This window comes from Camellia sinensis, chromosome 8, assembly GCF_055761805.1.
Source record: "Camellia sinensis isolate YWXY chromosome 8, ASM5576180v1, whole genome shotgun sequence".
Taxonomy (NCBI): Eukaryota; Viridiplantae; Streptophyta; class Magnoliopsida; order Ericales; family Theaceae; genus Camellia; species Camellia sinensis.
Genome location: NC_138968.1, coordinates 66,339,870 through 66,355,484, shown reverse-complemented (window position 1 = coordinate 66,355,484; position 15,615 = coordinate 66,339,870). Strand labels below are relative to the sequence as shown.

The 15,615-nt window shown below is 33.4% G+C and overlaps 1 pseudogene; it reads left to right on the top strand.

The window, feature by feature from the left end:
- Positions 1 to 1,527: 1,527 nt before the first annotated feature.
- Positions 1,528 to 14,977, top strand: LOC114267574 (alpha-1,3-mannosyl-glycoprotein 2-beta-N-acetylglucosaminyltransferase-like; annotated as a pseudogene).
- The last annotated feature ends 638 nt before the right edge of the window (positions 14,978 to 15,615 follow it).

Below are 15,615 nucleotides of genomic sequence, written 5' to 3'. Positions count from 1 at the left end.
GTCCTAAAATTATTAATTTGAACCTCTAATTTGAATGGAAATACCAAATTGAAACAGCACTTATGGTGTAGAGACTAAATTATTTAATTTTAAAATTATAGAGATTACAATAAAATTTAAACTAAATTACAAGAGTAAAAAATATAATTAACCTTATGTATTTATATTGGAGTATTCCCAAATCCTTGCAGTACAAATACTATTGACATTCAAAAATTAACGAGTTAATACATGCATGATCAATAAAAAAATAAAATAAAAAAAGGAGAGTGGGTGTGTGTAGCGGACAAGTACACGGATCATGAGCCATCACACAATAATCAATCAAAACGGCAGCCGTAACCACTACATTTACCTAATCAATAATTTTGAGTTTTTTATATTGTGTTTAGATTATAAATTTAAATAAAATTTAAAAAGAAAAAAAATATAAAAAAAATGTGTGAAATGTAACTGTATTTAATTCATATTTTATTTATATTTTCTTCTTCTTTTTTTTTTTAAATTTATATCTTAATTCATAAACTAAACACAACACTCATGATGTGTACTGGATAATAGGAGTGGGCAACGGATATTCCGATCCGCCCTAGCTGACCAAACAGAACCGATCCGCCGTATTTTGGACGGATGCATGATGATGAATGGACGGTTGCGGATTGATTTTTTTCAATCCGCCTAATTTTGTACGGATGGCAGATTTAAGGTTCCTTTCCTCACAACCGAACCGCCAAACAGCGACCACCTCTAATAATTTGTAAAACTTTGTGTTTTCAATTTGTTTAGATATTTTATTTATATTTTTAATTGAAAAAGTGTTTAGATATTCTGTTGTGTTTTTAATTTGTTTTCAATTTAGAAATTCTTTTATCAAATAGCAAATGTTAATATTTTGTATTTTTGTCAAATTACATAGTTTTTAAATAAAAAAAAAAGTATGAAATGTTTTGATAATGCATGGTTTTTATTATTGGCATTTGACAATTTACTTGATAATCTTTTAGTTATATTGAGTTGAATTGTTATCCAAAACAAAATTTTGACAAGTTGTGGTATTATATTCAAAATTTGTAAGAGTTTAAACCGCCAAACCAATTCACATCCATCCGCCAATCCATTTAATCTACATCCGTCCATCCAATGGACGGATGCAGATTGATTTTTTTTCAATTCGCCAATCTAGTGGACGAATAGCAGATTGGAAGTTCCCCGACCGCAACCAAATCGCGACTACCCTTACTAGAGAATGCTCGAGTAGTATAGGCTTTGTTCTACTATAATAAATCCTGGAAGTGGACAAGTCTACCCTTTCTTCATGGGGGGGAGACAAGTGACCATACTTCAAAAGTGACTCTTCTAGGTTGGGAATGTTATGCGAGGGCGAGTCCAGATCCTCTCCAGCTAGTGTCTCCAGCCATTCCTCCTGTCAACGGCCAAGATTTGGCCACGTCACTTTGGGCAAAAGTTACAGCTCAAATCAGATGCTTGCTAATAAAAAAAATAAAAATAAAAAAAAAAAAGATACCAATGGACGACTCGTTGCTGGTTCACATAATAGGAATGAGTTTGTCGTCATCAATGCTGAAGAGATTGGACAAGTAAGTGCCCTACTAAATCTCTTTCTTTTTCTGCTAATCTACATTAGCTCTTATCTCCTTTTCAATTTCATTTTTGGGTTTGGAGAGCTTGAAGATGTAAATCTTCTAAAAATCTGATCTTTTTTTGCTTTTCTTACTGGCTCTAGTTTTGTTTTTTGACTCCATTTTCAGATTTGGAGTAGACCCAGTTGCTCCTTTTCAGTTTATATAATTTGGGTTCTATTTTTCACTAAATTAATTTTAGTGTTTTTTTTATGAAAATGAAAACAGTGAATCTATTTTTTTGCTTATTGGTCAGTGATAAATCTGAAGTCATTGTTAGAGTTTAGGCTATTAGGCATAGATTTCTGTTGTTTTTGTGGGATTTTTCTAATTTTTCATTTGAATCTTCAGTTCTTCAGCTCTATAGAACAAACCCATTTCCAGATTTAGGACCTAGTCAAAAAGACTCCCATTGCTTGCAAATTTTCAACTTTGTCTGTGCTTTTTCTTATTTAGAGATTTGAACATCTGAGCCTATGCTGCTTCAGCTCTCAGTTGGGTTTGTTGATCTGATGCAAATTTACATTGTCAATAAGATAGAGGGAGAGAAGGAAAGATCGTCGATGTTCACCGCCGACTTGGATTTGCCGCTAATCATTGTTCACTAGAGCTTCGAAGAGGGAGGGAAGAAGTAAATAGGAGGGAAGCTTTTTGCTGTGTTGAATGAAATGAAATTCAAATGTTTTTATTATTATTATTTTATTAGCAAGCATCTAATCTAAGCCGTAGCTTTTGCCCAAAGTGACGTGGCCAAATCCTGGTCGTTGATAGGAAGAATGGCGGGAGACACTGGCTAGAGAGGATCTGGACTCATGCGAGGGCTACTTTGGAAATTACATGAGGTTATTCAAAATTTATTCCATATTTTTAAAGTAAATCTAGGTTTGAATTTGTCTGCTTAAGTTCGAATTGAGCATAATAATTAAATTCAGGTTAGATCTTAACTGCCCTAATTAACAAAATTGTCCATATATTTGATCTTGTTTTTTCTTGGCACCTAGGCTAATTAATTTGTCAGAGTTAGATCATATTCACCTTATTTTGGTTCTAATTTTCTGAGTTCAATTTTCTAAAAATTATATTTTGTATTTTTCATATTTTTCTCATTTTTAGTGAATTTTTTTAATATTTTAAGAAATTTTTTTACTTTTTAGATACACTCAATATAAATACAATTAAATAGTAAAATATTTGGGAAAAAATCTTTAAAAAAATCACTAAATACCAAAAATACAAAACAAATATGAAAATTCAATACATTTTCCTATTCTTGTGTATTTATTAATTTATTTTTGAATATCTAGAAAGTAAAAAAATTGCTTAAAATATTAAAAAAAAATCACTAAAAATAAAAATATATATATATGAAAAATTAAATTCAAAAAATTGGAACCAGATAAGTCAAATTTTTAAAAACATAAAAATAAATAATTTATATGATGATAGAAAGAGATGGGGAGGATAGAGAGCGACGGAGAGGATAAAGAGATAAGAATTGAGGAACCATTGTTCTACTACAGTAATTTTTGTTATTTCAAAGTGAGAAAATAAATGTTAGGTTTTGTGTTGTATTAATTGTGCATATGATAAGTGAATATGGCTTGATGACCCATATTATTTTAATATTATCGGATGATGAATAATTTATATGCATATTTTATATTTTTACACATACAATTCGAGCTTCGAGCTATCCGATATCTTTATTCAAGCCCGATCTAAATTTAATTTCATCTTTTGATTTTTTTGATTTTTTTTGATTTTTTGCCATATTCACATGAATTCAAAAACAGCAATGGTTGGTGGCTCGAAATTCAGTGACTCGAATGGCTCGAAACTGTCAAAACAAGGTCGTTTGGGCGCAAAACAAGCCAAAACAAGTTTCGAGCCGAGCCACTGATTTTATAAACCTCAAACATTTTGCATTCAAAAATATACTATCCAAATCTTAAAAAAATTTAAAGTGCAGTCAAGTTGCTCTGGTCAAGTCGGTCCCAATTGCACACATTAATCAACCTTCTTGCTGGACTGAATCATGTTGGAAAGCAGTACCCAAGGCCTGCCCTGAACTGATCATGTTGAAAAGCCCACCAAGTCTCCATTTTTCCAACATCCAGCCCAAAACATGGCCCAATGGATCAAATTCAACACTACCTATTGGTCCTGTAGCCCAATATCATGTTAGGGATCGGTAACATCTAGCCCAAAACATGGCTTAATATCATGTTTTATGTAAAATTTGGATCTAAGTTTGTTATAAACTAAACGTGGTTTATGTTTTTGGTATAAAAAGGAGCAAATTACACGTAATCCCTCTCATGTTAATTTAGGAAAATGATTCCAAATAATTTACTAAATTTTTTACCAAACCTCTCACAACATCCATGTGTGTGTCTCACACAAACACACATGGATGTTGTGAGAGGTTTGGTAAAAAATTTGATAGATTATTTGGAGTTCCTAACATCCCTCGTTAATTTATTCTTTATATTTTTTTTTTATATAAAGGAGCGGACTAAACTCACAGCCCCAACATGCTGCAGATCTTGCCACAAAATGGATCGACATAATTGCATTAATTTTGTCTACGATTTTTCAAATTGTATGAATTTAGTCCAATTGTTATTGCTTTGATCAAAATAAAACCAAAGTCAATGAACAAAATAATTTATTCTCTCTCCTAAAATGTAACTGAGGGGTTGTGTTCTAAATAGAGTGTTGCTATTAGCACTCCACTTATTATTTTGAACCCCTCATTTTTTTTATATATATATTTTAATTACAATAATAACCTCAAATGAAATTATTAAAAAGGACATCAATTATTTTAGGACATCCCATCTTACAATTAAGCCCACATACCCACTTAATCATAAGATAGGGTGTATGAGAGTACACACCTTCATCACCACCCACACACTTCAAAACCTTCAAAACTTGCCCACCCTCAAAATCTTAAGAATCCTCTGTGTAACACCTCAAATAATTCCATGTGCCACAACCATATTATTATCCAATTTTGAATGTCCTAAGTCAAATTAACTATCTTATTACATAAAATACCTAAAGTGAAGCTTAGAAATGAGTACTAACTAGAAAGTTTTGAACATGTGAATTTTATTGTTAACTGTTCAGACTTAGGAAGTAGTCACCTCTTCAATTTAGAAAGTAAACATGTGCCAAATCAGAAGTATTTATACGTGACGTGGTTGAATACTTACTGTTAGGTTTTATTATTGGCAATCTTGTTTGACAAGGATTTCTTTAAGAAGTTGATTTTCTTCTAAAATTAGGATTACTTTTGGATTTCTATAAGTAATTGGATTTCTTCCAAAACTAGGATTACTTTTGGATTTTCTATAAATAGTTGGTTTTCTCCCAAAACTATTTAATTCTTCCAGATCTTCTTTTTGGTTCTTAAGGTTTATATCTGGGGATATTTTGTTAGTTTTCTTTGATATTTTGATTGAGTATTCAACTCATGTTTTAAAGAGTATACATCAAAGGTTTTGTTTGTTCTACAAAAGAGAGAGTTGTTTTTCGGTGGATTCTGAAGAATTCGAGCCTGAAGCTTTGGTGGATTCTAGGGTGGCTCATCGTAAAGGCAAATCCGAGGTGAAGACGGGTTGGAAGAGGCACATAGAGGTTGGTTCAATTAGACGTGGATTCGCTAGGTAATTGAGAGTATACCTGTGTAATTCCTTTAAATCTTCTTAGTGGATTGTTTTATGGCTGTTGCCCGTGGTTTTTTAATCACAGTTGGAGGTGTCCAATTGTGGTTTTTTCCACGTTAAAATCGTTGTGTTGATTTGTCTTGATTGTTTGATTGGGATTGTTATATACTGCTTAAAATTGTTACATAATCACAAATCAATATCTAGGAGATTTCTAGATTTTTCAATTGGTATCAAAGCAGGTCGTTCTATTTTTTTTAAAAAAAAATTCTTTTAGAACGAGATCTTATTTGACTTGTGATAATGGATTCAATTCGTGAGGGAAATTCTATGGTTCGACCATCACTACTTGACGAATCCTCGGAGAGTGATGATGAAGAGCTTGAGCAAGCTTATGAAAAGTTGTATAAGGAGTCTCTTAACTTATTCAAATTAAATGACAAACTCACAAAGAAACTCAAAACATGTGAAAGTGAGAATGTCAAACTTAAGGAGGAGATTTCCGAGGCCAGGATTGATGCCATCAAGATAGCTGATGATCGACAAACTCTTTGTGCAAAACTATTGACTTGTGAGACAGAGAGGAATGAGCTACAGCAAATCTATGCAACATATGAAGAAAAAATTAAAACTCTCAAGATGTCTCAAGTTGCTTTGGAAGAACTAATGATCAAGAAAGAGAAAGAACTGAAGTGTGCCATGGTTACCATTGGTCTTTGGAACAAACGATCAAAGACTTTGGACAATATCATTGGGTCTCAACAAATCTGTTCTGACAAGAGTGGCATTTGCTTTGGTGGTAAGAAAGAGCAAAAACAGAGTGCTTCAACATCTCATGATACAAGAACTCAAGGAAAGGGAGAACAAAAAATTCAACGTAAGGATAGACTTCTCAAACTTCCTAGAGTTGGTAAGGTAAAAGAAAAGAAGGTATACCCTGTTTTTATTTGTCATCATTGTGGTATGCATGGTCATATTCGCCCTTATTGTTATAAGTTGCATGGGAGAGTGTCTCATAGAGATGGAAGAAATTCTAACATCTCATGGGGTATGAGACACTTCATTGGTCATAAGGAGGTTAAGGGTCATAATAAACTTTGCTATTTTGATTTACTTGAGACCAAACATGAACAGAGGCTGTGTTTTCCTAGACTTAGGAATAAGAAGTTAGAAACCATGTCAAGACGGGTTCTCATTGAAAGCAAAGGGAACCACAACGTCAAAGCATCACCCAAGAGCCGCAATGCTTACAACTTTGTTCATACTAAAGCGATTTGGGTGAGAAAACTTGACTTGTGTTAATTTATTTATTTGTTTTAGTTTTTGGGTTTCTGTGTGTTTTTTTTAATGAAAAAAAAACTGTGCATGTTTTTTTTTTTTTTTTCAAAAGTTGAATACTCAATCAAAACATCAAAGGTTTTGTTTGTTCTACAAAAGAGAGAGTTGTTCTTCGGTGGATTCTGAAGAATTCAAGCCTGAAGCTTTGGTAGATTTTGGGGTGGCTCATCGTAAAGACAATTCCGAGGTGAAGACGGGTTGGAAGAGGCACATAGAGGTTGGTTCAATTAGGCGTGGATTCGCTAGGTAATTGAGAGTATACCTGTGTAATTCCTTTAAATCTTCTTAGTGGATTGTTTTGTGACTGTTGCCCGTGGTTTTTTAATCACAGTTGGAAGTGTCCAATTGTGATTTTTTCCACGTTAAAATCGTTGTGTTGATTTGTCTTGATTGTTTGATTGGGATTGTTATATACTGCTTAAAATTGTTACATAATCACAAATCAATATCTAGGAGATTTCTAGATTTTTCAATTGGTATCAAAGCAGGTCGTTCTATTTTTTTTAAAAAAAAATTCTTTTAGAACGAGATCTTGTTTGATTTGTGATAATGGATTCAATTCGTGAGGGAAATTCTATGGTTCAACCACCCCTACTTGACGAATCCTTGGAGAGTGATGATGAAGAGCTTGAGCAAGCTTATGAAAAGTTATATAAGGAGTCTCTTAACTTATTCAAATTAAATGACAAACTCACAAAGAAACTCAAAGCATGTGAAAATGAGAATGTCAAATTTAAGGAGGAGATTTCCGAGGCCAGGATTGATGCCATCAAGATAGCTGATGATCGACAAACTCTTTGTGCAAAACTATTGACTTGTGAGACAGAGAGGAATGAGCTACAGCAAATCTATGCAACATATGAAGAAAAAATTAAAACTCTCAAGATGTCTCAAGTTGCTTTGGAAGAACTAATGATCAAGAAAGGGGAAGAACTCAAGTGTGCTATGGTTACCATTGGTCTTTGGAACAAAGGATCAAAGACTTTGGACAATATCATTGGGTCTCAACAAATCTGTTCTGACAAGAGTGGCATTTGCTTCGGTGGTAAGAAAGAGCAAAAACAGAATGCTTCAACATCTCATGATACAAGAACTCAAGGAAAGGGAGAACAAAAAATTCAACGTAAGGATAGACTTCTCAAACTTCCTAGAGTTGGTAAGGTAAAAGAAAAGAAGGTATACCCTGTTTTTATTTGTCATCATTGTGGTATGCATGGTCATATTCGCCCTTATTGTTATAAGTTGCATGGGAGAGTGTCTCATAGAGATGGAAGAAATTCTAACATCTCATGGGGTAGGAGACACTTCATTGGTCATAAGGAGGTTAAGGGTCATAATAAACTTTGCTATTTTGATTTACTTGAAACCAAACATGAACAGAGGCTGTGTTTTCCTAGACCTAGGCATAAGAAGCTAGAAACCATGTCAAGACGGGTTCTCATTGAAAGCAAACGGAACCACAATGTCAAAACACCACCCAAGAGCCGCAATGCTTATAACTTTGTTCATACTAAAGCGGTTTGGGTGAGAAAACTTGACTTGTGTTAATTTGTTTATTTTTTTTAGTTTTTGGGTTTCTATGTGTTTTTTTAATGAAAAAAAAAAGTGTGCATGTTTTTTTTTTTTTTTTTGGCTTGCTTTTTTTTAAAAAAAAAAGAAAAAAAAATCCCAAAATTTTTTTCGTAGTATGGTTTTGCAAGCTTGAAATTTTTGAGTGGTCCTTGTTGCATATTGGAATTGATGAGAATATCCATTACATGTTAATATATGTATGTTTTCTGTGGTCATTACTCGTTTTGGAGTGTGTGTTTTTTGATTAGTATGTCTCATTCTGTACACACTCTTGGATTAGCAAATTTTGGAGTCTTCCACCTTAGTGATTATTTTTTCTCTATGGACTTCTGTCATTGATCATTAGCGTTTCTAGAGGATTTGACCTATACTAGCATATCATGGGTGATGTTGAGTTTCTTAACCACCTACCATCTTTTTGCATCTCCACGGCTTTCCCCTCTATTCTTTGTAGTCCAAGCATGAGAAAAAGGCTACCTCAGAGTCACCAACCAGGCCATCTTTATTATATCCATGCTTCTCTGGTTCGGTTTCCATACTCTTGAGCCTGTCAGCCGCCAATGAGTGTGAAAAAGAAAGAAAAAAATGTGCAAAAGAAAGAAAAAAAAAAAGATGTGCAAAAGAAAGAAAAGAAAAAGATGTGGAAAAAAAGGAAAAAATAAAGGATTCATTGATTGAGGGGGAGCCTCCGCCTTTACTCACCAAATACCCCTTGATTCCTAGTGGTTTGACTTTCCTTTGTTGTGCTTAGATTCTCTTGTCGGAGGTTCAACTTTCAGATCACTACTAGGATTGAATCTAATGTTTGTCGAACTCCAAGAGTCACACACACACTTTTATCATGGGATCTATACTTTTCACATAATGCATCACTTTCTTTTATGAGGAATCTTCTAGAGACTGCGCACATTGTGTTTTCTTGTAATGGTGCTTCTTGGATAGTCTTGTGTGTTTTAAGGTACTAATCTGAAATTTCTGGATTGCTCCACCATATTATTTTTGTCGTTTTCTTCTTGTTCATTGTTTTCAGTGTTTGTGGTTGCTTTTAGTGAGGGGGAGTTTGGTTCATCTTGACTTGGGTTGGTTTATGATCTTGCTTTTGTTGTTGGCTTATGATATTGCTTTTGTTGTTTGAGAGTTGTTTTTCATGAGTCTTAATTTTCATCTATTCATGTTTTCCATCTCATGTTTCAAGATAATCTTGTCCAATGTTTATTGTTTTTTCTTATATTCTTGTGGGACTAATAATTGTTTTGGAGATTGTGGCACTAATAGCTGTTTTGCAGATCATGACCTTAAGAAAGAAGTTGGTTTTTGTTGGCTGTAATGGGTTGGGGTGTTTAGGATTTTATTTGTTATGTGTGTTTTGTCACGGCATTGCCAAAGGGGGGGATTGTTAGGTTTTATTATTGGCAATCCCGTTTGATAAGGATTTCTTTAAGAAGTTGATTTTCTTCTAAAATTAGGATTACTTTTGGATTTCTATAAGTAATTGGATTTCTTCCAAAACTAGGATTACTTTTGGATTTTCTATAAATAGTTGGTTTTCTCCCAAAACTATTTAATTCCTCCAGATCTTCTTTTTGGTTCTTAAGGTTTATATCTGGGGATATTTTGTTAGTTTTCTTTAATGTTTTGATTGAGTATTCAACTCATGTTTTAAAGAGTATACATCAAAAGTTTTGTTTGTTCTACGAAAGAGAGAGTTGTTCTTCGGTAGATTCTGAAGAATTCGAGCCTGAAGCTTTGGTGGATTCTGGGGTGGCTCATCGTAAAGACAATTCCGAGGTGAAGACGGGTTGGAAGAGGCGCATAGAGGTTGGTTCAATTAGGCGTGGATTCGCTAGGTAATTGAGAGTATACCTGTGTAATTCCTTTAAATCTTCTTAGTGGACTGTTTTGTGGCTGTTGCCCGTGGTTTTTTAATCACAGTTGGAGGTGTCCAATTGTGGTTTTTTCCACATTAAAATCGTTGTGTTGATTTGTCTTGATTGTTTGATTGGGATTGTTATATACTGCTTAAAATTGTTACATAATCACAAATCAATATCTAGGAGATTTCTAGATTTTTCACTTACCTTGATCTAATTACCTTACATTTGATTAGAAGTAGAGATACAATTTGTTAAGACAACAACTTAGAAGATGAATATAACAGATAGACAACTTAATAAGTGTATATGTTAAGAATAGAAAATTAGAAGCAGAGAGTATATTGTAATAAAAAACTTAATGCCAAGCGCGAATAAAAGACCTTAAGAAAGAGTACCAATGATGAAGAACTTAGGAATGCTTATGCCTAGATAAGAAACTTTGGTGTAGAATTTTGGAAGAACATTTTAGAGATAGGGGACAACTTTAAACTTGAATATTGAATATCTAGAAATCTTAGAATCCTTAATTGAGGAGATTAATGGTTTTAATTTAATGAATGGAGCCCTTTGAACACTTTGTTAAAAATTAAGTGAGGTTAGCGTAAGTTAAGCGAGATTAACTAAGCCTAAGCGAGACTAATTAGGCTAATGATAATTAAGAACTAAATATGATTAATTACAACTAATCATGATTAATTAAGCTAATGGAATAATTAGTGAAACACTTAAACCAATTAATTCATATAAAATAAAAGAGAAGAATAAAGAGAGCTAGAGTTCGTGAGAGGAGAAGGAGAAGAAGAAGAAGAAGAAGAAGAAAAAGAAAAAGAAAAAGAAGAGAAATCAAAAGAACTACTAATCTACATCATATATTTATGTTCTAGCACATCATATAGCAAGATTTGAGGCTTTAGGATGGAGAAAATTAAGTTAGAACATCAAGAACACCTTCAACCCGAAGTTCTGCTTGATGGCCGCACGTGCAGCCAAACCCACCGTATGAGTGGCCAGAACCAAAACAACACTGCATAAGTGAGGGTGTCGTGCCTTTTTCGAGTCTAAGGCATGCATCCCATACCGACTTACTTTGACCAACAAAGAGTCACCACTTAATTTTAAAGGAGAATTAAGAAACTTTTAACGATGAAAACTAAATTAAGACTTAGTCCGTCATAACCAAAAAAAAAAAAAAAAATTGGGTTCGAGAGCTTAGGTACAAAAGAAAATGGTCATTTACATGGAAGCATCCCATTTTGCCTAATCTAAAGATTGGCCTCTACTCACTCTATGTTTTATGATTTTAGTGGTTAATTATTCACGTAAATTCATTTTAGGCCCTAAAACCTTTAACTAACCTAAAACTATGTTATTGAAGTAAAAATTAATATCATATATTTTAGATTGAATTAATAAAGCCATATTTTCACAAGCCGTGATTTTTCATTAAAAATGGATTTTAACAATTCATGGCCATAAACATAAACTAAAATACACAATATTCATGAAAACATATAAAATACACAATTTTGCATATAGACTTTGATTCTTTAAAGAGTAATGCAACAAGGACATGCACATGCCAAGGAAGAAGAGATGAACTTACCCGGATGCCCACTTACGCGTCTCATATGTGATACTTGAAATAAACATAACCTAATCATGCAACTAATATATACAAAATGAAATCCTAAGCCTAGTTTGAGGCTACTAACATGATTACTATGCAAAAAAGACAACTAACAAATACTACATGATGATCAAACCGGGCTCGTGCATGAACATTACATGATTAAATAAAAACTAGAAAACATGTGGTTCTAACAAGATAGAGAGAAGAACATGAGAGAATAACTGAAAAAATGGTAAAACTAATAGACTACATGAATGAGATAGTAAGCTAACGACCTAACAAGAATCAAAACTAAAAAGTAAAGAAAAAAAGGTACTGACATAAGAGAGGTAAAGATGTTTTACCTACTGGTTTAATCAACTAAAGAACTCACGAAAAAGAATGCAAGAAAAATCAAGTTCCTTGATTGTAAGCCTTCCTCAAACTTTAATTCCAAGTTAGGGTTCAAGAGCTTCAGTCTTTAGGTGTTTTTAGAGGCTTAGAGTTGCTAGGAGAGTGAGGAGATTTCATGGCTAAGGCAAATAAGGAAAAAGAGAGGGTGTTTGGCTCACTAAAACTCAAGAATCACTCCAAGTTTTCAACCCCTTGAAAGAGAATGGGAGAGGCTCTATTTATAAAGCTAGAAGGAGGCTCTAGAACTCTTCAAGGGTTTCATCACCTCTCCCTCCGTTGTTCCCTCCAAAAATGCACTAAGATTGAGTTTCCATACCTGGCTCTCCAACGCTTTGATGTACATATGCACTAGTCTCATGCACACGCACAACCAATGTGTACAAGCATGAATCTCGTGGGCATGTACAGCTAACATGAGCACACATCAATTTCCTTGGTTCACGTGCCATACAAGCATGCACAAGCACGAGGTCCTATGCCTTTGGCTTGCTTGCAGAACAAGTAAGCCCGAATTGCATTCTGATTAATATTTTTTTTTATAAAATCGGCCACTAATATTGGAAAAAATGATTGATCGAAGCACAACTAGACTTCTCTCTTTCTCGGGGTTAAAAGGTTGATTTTCAGCCAAAAATGAGCTCAGGAGTAAAATGGTCATTTTTGCAAAAAGTCTATTTTTGGTCAAAACAAGTTTATACAACAACTCCAAATATCCTTGAACATTCTAAAGATGAAGTAATTTACCATTTCATCATCGGGAAGTCTACAAGAGCCCAAAGTCTTAGGGTCAGTCAAAATGAGGTGTCTATAGTTGCCCCTCTTTAACAAATCTCAAACAATCATGAAGTGATGAGAAACAAATGTCAAAAATTCGAGACCATCTCAGTTGACATGACCCTAAGGCTTTAGGCAGTGCCATACATTTATGCAAGTGATTGAACTCGTAGGTTGCCTACATATCCTTGATTACAAGGAATCAGATTAGTGTAGTTCAAGGGCAGTTGTGCAACAACATATACATAAGTGAGTGTGTGCAACAAGCACTCAATCATTTATCCAAGCATGCATTCCAAATAGAGGACTCACTCATCACTCTTTGAAAGTGATAAGTGAGTCCTATTATGAAGTACATTTCATTATTTGAAGGTCAAGATCAAAGTCCACAACCTCTAACTATCTTTTTGCTTTCGTTTGTATGAATCCAAAATAGGTCCATTGTGGTTGTTTCTTCATGGAATGACGATGAACGAAAGCAGTTTGTGCAGGATCATTATAAGTTCATTTGGAGCTTGTATCGGTAAATAATTATTCTTCTAGAACCAAATGTAAAGCTGACTGATAAACCTGCATAAAGGTTACAATTATTAGTCATTTTGTAGTAACTCCAAGGATTTTTTGTCCCCTAGGGACTTCTCAGGGGCTTAGGTCTGTATTCCTTCCATAGATTCCAGTTCAAGTCTCCTTAACTGACCTATCAAAAAAAAGTTAACTCTGAAGATTTTTGCTTCCAAAGTTCTTGTAAAGGCATGATAACTTTTATGTTTGGATTGAAATTAGTTTACTTGATTATGGCAGGCAAATGAATGTTGCATCGTATAAAAATTATTCTTTAAATCAGAAATCGTAAGAAACTATTCTCTAATCAGCTTTATGCTACACTTTGCGGACATGCTTTACCATTTAGATTTTTTCCTTGGACTTGGGTGGATGCTGGCTAAATCTACATGGGATGAACTCTCTTCAAAGTGGCCAAAAGCATATCCTTGTGGTGTATTGAGTCATAGTTTGTTGTTCATTGAACATTTTCTTTACATAAATTTTCTCTTATTGGGATGATTGGTTAAGGTTAAAAGAGACTCACAAACGTCGACTATTTATTTGTCCAAAAGTGTGCAAAACATATAATTTTGAAGAACATGTATGTACAATGTTCAGAAGTGATTTTGTACTTTGTGAAATAACAAAACTCACTCAGCAAACTTAAATATTTTATTGTTATCATTGTTGTAAAATTTGAACCATGTTGTTGCTCAAAATATTGTTCTAAATTTATGTTTTTTAGAAATTTGGCATGGTATAATCCTATATCATCACTACACCGGGATACAAATTTATTGTTGAATATTGACTCTTAGTTATTTCTCACACACATACACCATGCATGCACGCACCCACACGCCATCTACATCCATGCGCTACCTTACCTTGTTCACACATTTCTTGACAAAGTAAATATATGGTCGTATTTCCTCTACAGCAATAATCCTCTTTAAACATTTTTTACTTTAATGTTAATTATTATTCACTGTTTCCTACAGCTATGGTTTTCTAACAACCTTGCTTGTTTTTTTCTTACTCTGATTTCCTTGTAAGGTTCTAGTTTGGGGCCAATAATTTAAATAATATCTTGAGCCAATTAAGCTAAATAGTGTTAAGGCATGGGAGCTTTTTTAATTTTAATTTTAATTATTATTATTTTAATTTTTTAATTTTATTTTTTTGCATACAAAATTTGGTTTTAGTTTGTGAACAATTCTTACAACATTGATGATTTTTTACTTTTGCTAAAAGGTTGATTGGAAGTCAATGGATCTGAACTACCTGATGGAAGTATAAGATACATTTGAAAATGGCTATCTGAGGTGAACTCAAAATTTAGTATATTTATGCCTTAATTTTTTAATTCAGGACAAGTATGTTAAATACTTTGCTGACATGGTTAAAAATGTAAGATCTGCCTGTGGAACTGATAGTGGTATGAAAGAATGTAATATAGATGGTGATGTGCTCATTTAGTACAAAGACGAGATAGATTTTGAACACACTACATGTCAATTTGGCATTTTTGAAGAATGAAAGGTAGTGCAACTTTCAATTCATTTATCTAATAGTAAAAACCGAGTGATTTTGTTGATTGATTTTTAGTATGGATTTGAAACACGATCTATTAACACTTGCACACACCTTGTTGGTTCTTAAAAAATGGCTATGGTACCTTTTGTTTAACTTCATTTTCTTCACCAAATATAGAAAATCTTAATATTGAGTCAATGGTGTGCTTGACTAATTTTGTAAGACAATATTTGGATATATGTATTTTGACTTTGTGAATTAAGCACCCTTTAATGAAGTTCTTATTTCCTTTTGAATAGAATAATTCAAATAATGTTCAACTTCTCTCTCTATCTTTCTCATGCTTTGATACGTTTTTTTTTAGAGATGTAGAATTATACATTTGTTTAATCATTAGAGAATGAAGGCCTTTTTCACACATATACACAATATGCTTGTTTTGATGGTAGTCTCATTGTTTGAAATTATTTCCCCTTCAAAGAAATCACAACCATTGTTTTGTGTCCTTTCCTAGGATGGCATGCTAAGAACAGTGTACAAAGGAGTAGCTATTTTCCGATATCAAAGCCCAAAGCATATATTCCTTGTTGGCCCAAAATCTCTCTGACATCTTGGGATTTAACATGCTTAGTAATGATTGA